The sequence below is a fragment of the Halichoerus grypus genome, chromosome 9 (assembly GCF_964656455.1).
Source record: "Halichoerus grypus chromosome 9, mHalGry1.hap1.1, whole genome shotgun sequence".
NCBI lineage: Eukaryota > Metazoa > Chordata > Mammalia > Carnivora > Phocidae > Halichoerus > Halichoerus grypus.
Window position 1 is genome coordinate 48,925,471 of NC_135720.1, and position 7,021 is coordinate 48,932,491.

The following is a 7,021-nucleotide window of genomic DNA, read 5'->3' on the forward strand; positions in this document are numbered from 1 at the left end:
CTCAATCTATTCTCAGTCTACTGAGACATAAAAACCAATCAATACAATTTATAAATAATTCATAGAAAACTATGTTGCTTACACATGGATGATTATTTTTTCTGTGGCACAATCAGAAAACCATATCCATGGATTCATTCAGTCCTATTTTGTTTTAAATTCAGAACCTACTATGTGCCAGCTACTGTTCTGGGCACTGAATGAATAAGACTGGAATGAGCTGAGATTGGAGAGAAAAGCAGGGACCAGGTCCATGGAAGGTCCTCATAGGCCAATGAAAAGAGTTTGCTGCTTGGAACATTGTCCAGGGTTCAATTATTCCAGGTGTGTTCTATAGTGTGGGGTGGTGACTCTCATCCTAGCTGCACTTTATAACTACCTAGGGGATTTTTTTAAATGCCAATGCCTGGGCACTATCCTCAGAGATCCTAATTTAATTGATCTGGGGTGGGTCCAGGGCATCAGTATCTTTTATAAGGTCCCTAAGGGATTCTAAAATTCAGTGAGCGCCATGGAACTTTGTGACTGCGTTTACTTATTCATGCATGTATTAAAGAAGTCCAGGGTAGCTCTTTTCCTCTGAAAATAACTTGCATTGCTTTATTTTTTTCCTTTATAACCAAAGTAACATCCACTCATTGTAGAATCATACGTAGAAAAAAGAAACATCACCCAAAATCCTACTTCCCAGAGATTTCTTCTATTAACATTTTGGTGTTTTTTCTTTTTGTGCATATGTTTGTGCTCTTCGTCCCCAAGATGGTATCCAGCTTTTCTCATCATTTAGTAATGTATCACAAAGAACTATCCAGTGTCAGAATTCAGAACTATTTTGACCTTGCCTTTACATTATCTCTCAGCCCTCCACACACAGAAATGGGATAGTTCGTTCAGGCAGGTACGTTTGCTTGGCTCTAACTTTTCATAAAAAGCACCTTGGTCTTATTCTCTACCTGACTGATTATCCAATCACATCTCTGTCCTTCATCAACAATAGAGGGTATCCATACTCAGGGACTTGCCTTGAACTCTACTTTCATATATTTTTCAAAAGCTTGGTTGCCAGAGATAATATCTGCGGAGGATTGCCTGAAGGACATGAATCTATTTATTCTTCTATGTATTCTAAAATTTATCCTTGCAGCATGCCAAAGTTGGAGGATTACATACATAAAGCACACTATTTTAGTTCCTTATAAAAATGCTTTTACTGAATTGAACTTCAGCTATATATCATCAGCCTATATTGAAGGGCATCATAAGAAATTGTTCTCTGGAGTTTATTATCACATCTATTATGAAAGTAGACTCATTATTATGCTTGACATCATTTATTTATATCATCTAACATTCCTTTTATGAGAATCCACAAAAGTGCTGAGGAAAAGAACCACAATTTTTGTATATTCCCTTAATCTCATAGACCTCACTACTCTAAATTATTTGTCTCCATCTTTCCTTTGGCTGGTAGGGAGCTCAGTAAAGTTGTGGACCCAGCTAACAATTACACCTAACCATAGAATGCATTCATGCATTTCTTTTTACCTATGGCTTTATGATATCTCTGTCCTCATTTTCCCTGCACCTATTTTCTCTTCAACTATTAATTTTGACTTTTTGTGTTGGATGTATTTCTTAAGTCTTTGCGGGCAAGTGGAAGCGGGGAAAGAAAACAAGAAAGGTGACAAAGGGAAGATGAAAAACATATAAAGGGAGGAAGAGAGAGAAAGAGAATGGTGGGAAGGAAAGAAGAAAACAGGTAGAAAAGACAATAAAGGGCAGCCTCGTGACCAGGGTAAGAGCTGGGCTACAGGAGTCTTAAGGAGGAAGAGATGCGCTTGTGTCTGATTGGGCGGGACAGCAAAGTCTTGAGGAGTTTCATGGTAACAGCAAGCTAGCTCCCACAGGGAGCCTACCTCCTCCAGGTACTTTAGACACATCACCCCATTTAATCTCCATAGCAATCTCCTCTGCGGAAGGCACTATCATCACACCCGTTTCTCATATTTAAAAAAGCAAAACAGGGGCACCTGGGTAGTTCGGTTGGTTAAGTGACTGACTCTTGATTTTGGCTCTGGTTGTGAAATCGAGCCTTGCATCAGGCTCCATACAGATTCTCTCTTTCCCTCTCCTGCCCCCACCCCAAGAGCAAAACAAAACACCGGAGATATAGAGAGGTACAGTTCACACTGAATGATGAAACTGGTTTTCAATCCGGATCTGTATGGTATACACTATACCCTGTAGTTTTAGGTTAATCCGATCCTTTAAAAATGGACCATTAAAATCCTTTAGAGAAATCAAAACTTTGGCTGAAAAACATTTCCTTATATTAACAGTCTTTTATTTTACCATCATCTTGGCAGGGGGTGGTGTGATAAAGGATAACTTTCTCCTTCATCTGTCTATTTCCACCTCCCAAGGAAATATAATTACGCTGAAAATGAAATCAGGAATTGGGAGGGGTGCGGTGGAGAAATAGTACAGACTTGCTGGCAGGAAGAACAAGCAGGAAAGCCAAAAGGACAAAGGAAAAGCTGACAAGACAGAAGGAAAAGAGTGAAGGATGGGAGAGCAGACGGGAAGGGGCTCTTGCAAAGAACCAAAATCCTGACTGAAGGCCAGGGAAAACACAAAGACAATCTTGGCGGGAAGCCTGGCATGACAAGTGGCAAACTAGAGCTAAAATAACAATGAGGTGCTCAGGAAAAGATGGAGTCCTTAGGAGAGAGGGGTGGCCTTTTCAACCCCCCCTTCCCCACTCTGGGTGGTGCTGCGCGGGGGGGGGGGGGGGGGGGTGGCCGAGCACAGCAAGGAACACGGTGCCTGCCTTACGCCCTCATCGCTTGGTCCAAACCCAACTTGTATGTTTTAAAAAACTGGAGATCCAACTATTTGTGTCTGTTTTTAGTAAAGAGAATTTTTCCTTATCTCCAATTATGCAGTTGTTCTATAGAATCTTCATTTCCCAAAAGCTCTAAGATCCAAGTAAAATTCAATATTCTTTAAAAATCTCTGAATCCCTGAGGGAGCTTTACGCTAATGCACAGATGAAGATGGATCTGTGGACCCTCAGGTGCTGATGGACAACTGTGCTGTGCAAAGCGAAGACTTTATTCACAAATGCACAATGTTGTTTAGCGGGTCCATTAGCGGTAAAGTGGAAACTCATCATTTTCCTCATCGTTATCCTTTCCTTTCTATTTCAACTGCGTCTTTTTTAAAACTATCCCCATCACTACACAGCTGATTGTAGAGTCAAAAGATTTCCATCCAGGGAAGTACCCAGAAGCCCAGCATTCTGGTATACTGAATGAAAATGCTGAATGAAAATAATGACAATTCTTTTTTCTCCCCTCCAATGTCTTATCTGAAAAATTTCAAGCCTCCAGGAAGGTCACAAGAAAGGTACAATGAATATTCATATACCATTCATCTGGATTGGCCAATTTTTAATATTTTCCCACATTTATGCCTTCTCTGTGTGTGTGTGTGTGTGATACAAATACATATACACACATACACACCCTTTTTGGCCAAACCTTAAAAACTTTAGGGAGTTATTTGCAGACATTATAATCCTTTACTCCAATTACTTCAACATAAATCTGTTATTGACAAAGATACTCTCTTTCAAGACCACAGTACAATTATCATACTCATAAAATTTCACAATTGATATAATACTATTACCTAATATACATTCTACATTCAAATGTCTCCATTTATCCCAATATTATTTGTGATAGCTGAGCTATTCCCCCCAAACCCAGGATCTTAACAAGGAGCAATCACTGTATTTGGTTTCACGTCTCTTTAGCCTCCTTTAATCTAGAAGGATACCTCAGCTATTTTTCTAGTTAATTCTTTCAGGATATTGACATTGTTTGAAGAGTCCAGGCCAGTTGTTTTGCAGAATGCCCCCCATGTAGATTTCTCTGGTTGTTGATTCATCATTAACTTCATATTAAATAACAGAAATACTGTCATGTTGAATCATGAAATGGTCATTTTATATACCAACACCGGTCAAAAATCAGCAATTTCATAAGCTTATAGTTTCAACTTAATACATAAGGAATATTGTGTCCCTCCTCTTACATCACATCAAGGATACATGATGCTTATTTGTCCTGTTATTGGTGGTGTTAAGTTTGATCATGGGGTTAAGGTGGTGTCCACCAGACCTGTCCATTGTAGATGTATTTTGTTCCTTTTGTAATTAATAAGAAATCTGTGGGGGATCCTGTGAGAATGTTTAAGTATTCTGATCCCCAACAGTCTTTCACCCAATTATCTTAACATCCATCGATGATTCTTGCCTGAATCCATTAATAGTATGGTGGCCATAAAGTGGTGCTCTTCTGCTTCTGTCATTGCTTCCATATTTCCTAGCTGGCGTTCTTTTGGAAACTGCTTTACCTCCCTGCTGTTTATAAACTTTGGTCAGTAAGGACTCATGGATTCTTTTTTATTTAAGTTGTTAGAACTTATTCCTGCCATTATTCATTTTAAGTCATTCCACATTCAAGGTTTATTTTAACCTACCAAGTCAGTCTTGCCTTTCTAATGCCAGCACGCTTACCCCTACAATGTATGTTATCTGCTTTGTCAAATTTGAATCTGCATCTCCTAAAAGGTAGTGCCAGAATCAGTCATAAAAGTGAGATTTTTGGGGCGCCTGGGTGGCTCAGTCGTTAAGCGTCTGCCTTCGGCTCAGGTCATGATCCCAGGGTCCTGGAATCGAGCCCCGCATCGGGCTCCCTGCTCAGCGGGAAGCCTGCTTCTCCCTTTCCCACTCCCCCTGCTTGTGTTCCCTCTCTCGCTGTCTCTCTCTGTCAAATAAATAAAAATTAAAAAAATTTTAAAAAGTGAGATTTTTAGTTTTTGCATTTGACCTAAACTTTCTTTTTCTAAACATCTGAAGTCATTTCCCGGAATTGGATTGACTTTTGCTGGGAAACTATTCTTTATTGTCACCATTTTGTAACTATCTGTAGTTACATGGGACGGAAGTATGGGATGAGGGGAAAGAGCAGGCTTGTTAGCCACACATCTTCGGGCTGAATCCTGGCTTTGCCCCTAAATAACAATACAAGTGTGGCAAGTTATCTTATCTCTGTGAGCTTCAGTTGTCTCAATTTAAAAAGAAAAAAAGAGAGAGGAATTCTAATCCGATACATAGGGTGGTTGTGAATATGCAAGGAACAGTGTATGCAAAGTGACAAGCTCAGTGCCTGGCATGTAGGATGCACTCAACTACCTGGTGGTTGTTTTTTAAAAGTCATTTTTTTTTTAAGATTTTATTTATTTATTTGAGAGAGAGAATGTGAGAGAGAGAGAGCACATGAGGGGGGAGGGTCAGAGGGAGAAGCAGACTCCCTGCTGAGCAGGGAGCCCAATGCGGGACTCGATCCCGGGACTCCAGGATCATGACCTGAGCCGAAGGCAGTCACTTAACCAACTGAGCCACCCAGGCACCCAAAAGTCATTTTTTTCTTAGAGAGAGTGGGTGAGCAATGGGTTGGCGGGGGCAGAGGGAGAGAGGGAATCTTAAGTAGACACAAGGCTTGATGTCAAGACCCTGAGATCATGACCTGAGCCAAAATCAAGAGTTGGGTGCTCAAACAACTGAGCCACCAGGTACCCCTAAAAGTCATTTTTAAAAATTTTTTTAAGTAATCTCTACACCCAGTGTGGGGCTCGAACTCATGACCCCAAGATCAAGAGTCAGATGCTCTACCTACTGAACCAGCCAGGTGTCCCTAAGTGGTGGTTCTTAATAGCATTATTAATGTTATTTTTTTTTCCAGGCTTACATTTCTTCGCAGATTTTACTTACCTTAGATAATTTTGCATCTTCTAAATTATTTTTCTACAGATGCATAATTTTGTGCTTCTCTAAAGTGAAAAGTCATTTTATTCTTTCCACTCATCTTATTAATTTACATCTTTTTGCATCTAATTGACTCTTCTTCTTGGTGTTTGTACCCCTCCCAAACTGCAACATCTGCAAAATTAATTTAAACTACGTCTCTTCCATTCTTTTGCAAAATGTATGACCCTGAATCTATTTTATATTCTCTTTATCCTCTCACAGAAACATCCTCTTTAAAGAAATTCATTTACAGTCACTCTGTATTTAGTTAGGAAGTTTCCTTCCTTCCTCCCTCCCTCTCTCCTCTCTCTCTCTCTCCCTCTCTCTCTTTCTGTTTTCCTTTCTTTTAAGTGACAGATAAGTTTTGGAACACTGCTAGATCAAATAGTGCACTGGCAGTCTTAGACCTCAGTCTAGTAAGAAACAGACACATAATATATGTAGCTATAATTCAAAGTAGGCCAAATGTAAGAAAGTTATAAAGTGACTGGAAAACTTAGAGGAAGACTTGTAGAATGAGTAAAACGTGGACATGTGGTGTCTTGGAAGACAATCAGTAAAAGTTTAAAACTGAACTCTGTTCTAATCTAATCTCAAATCATCTAAGTGTCCTCTAACACTGCAAGTTCACCAGAATTCCACATATTTGGAAAGACTATACACAGAAGTGCCACATCCCATTTGTAATGCCTTTTGCTATCATTTATTTCCCATATGAGACTTAGAACACTGTGTCTGATGCTATAAATACTAAAAAACATCATCCTGGGTAATTTCTTCTGACCTAACTTCTAATTTACTAATTCTCTCTTTATCTTCATCCATTAATTTTAACTCATATGATGAGTTTTAAGTTTTAATTATGTTTTTTCTAAAAGTTCTACTTGGTTCTTTTTCAAAATTGTTTGGCTATTTTTTAAAATTTCTTATTCTATGTAGATATTTTCAAGCTTGTCTTTTATTTTTCTAAACATAGTAAGTATGGTGGTTTTATATATCTCTAATATAATAATAATAATAATAATACATTACTTGAAGCTTTTGTAGATCTATTTCTCCTATCTGTTGTCCTATTAGTTTCTTTCATGATGCCAATCTCCTCATGTGCTTAGTTATTTTTTACTGTTAGCTGCTCCTTTTCCA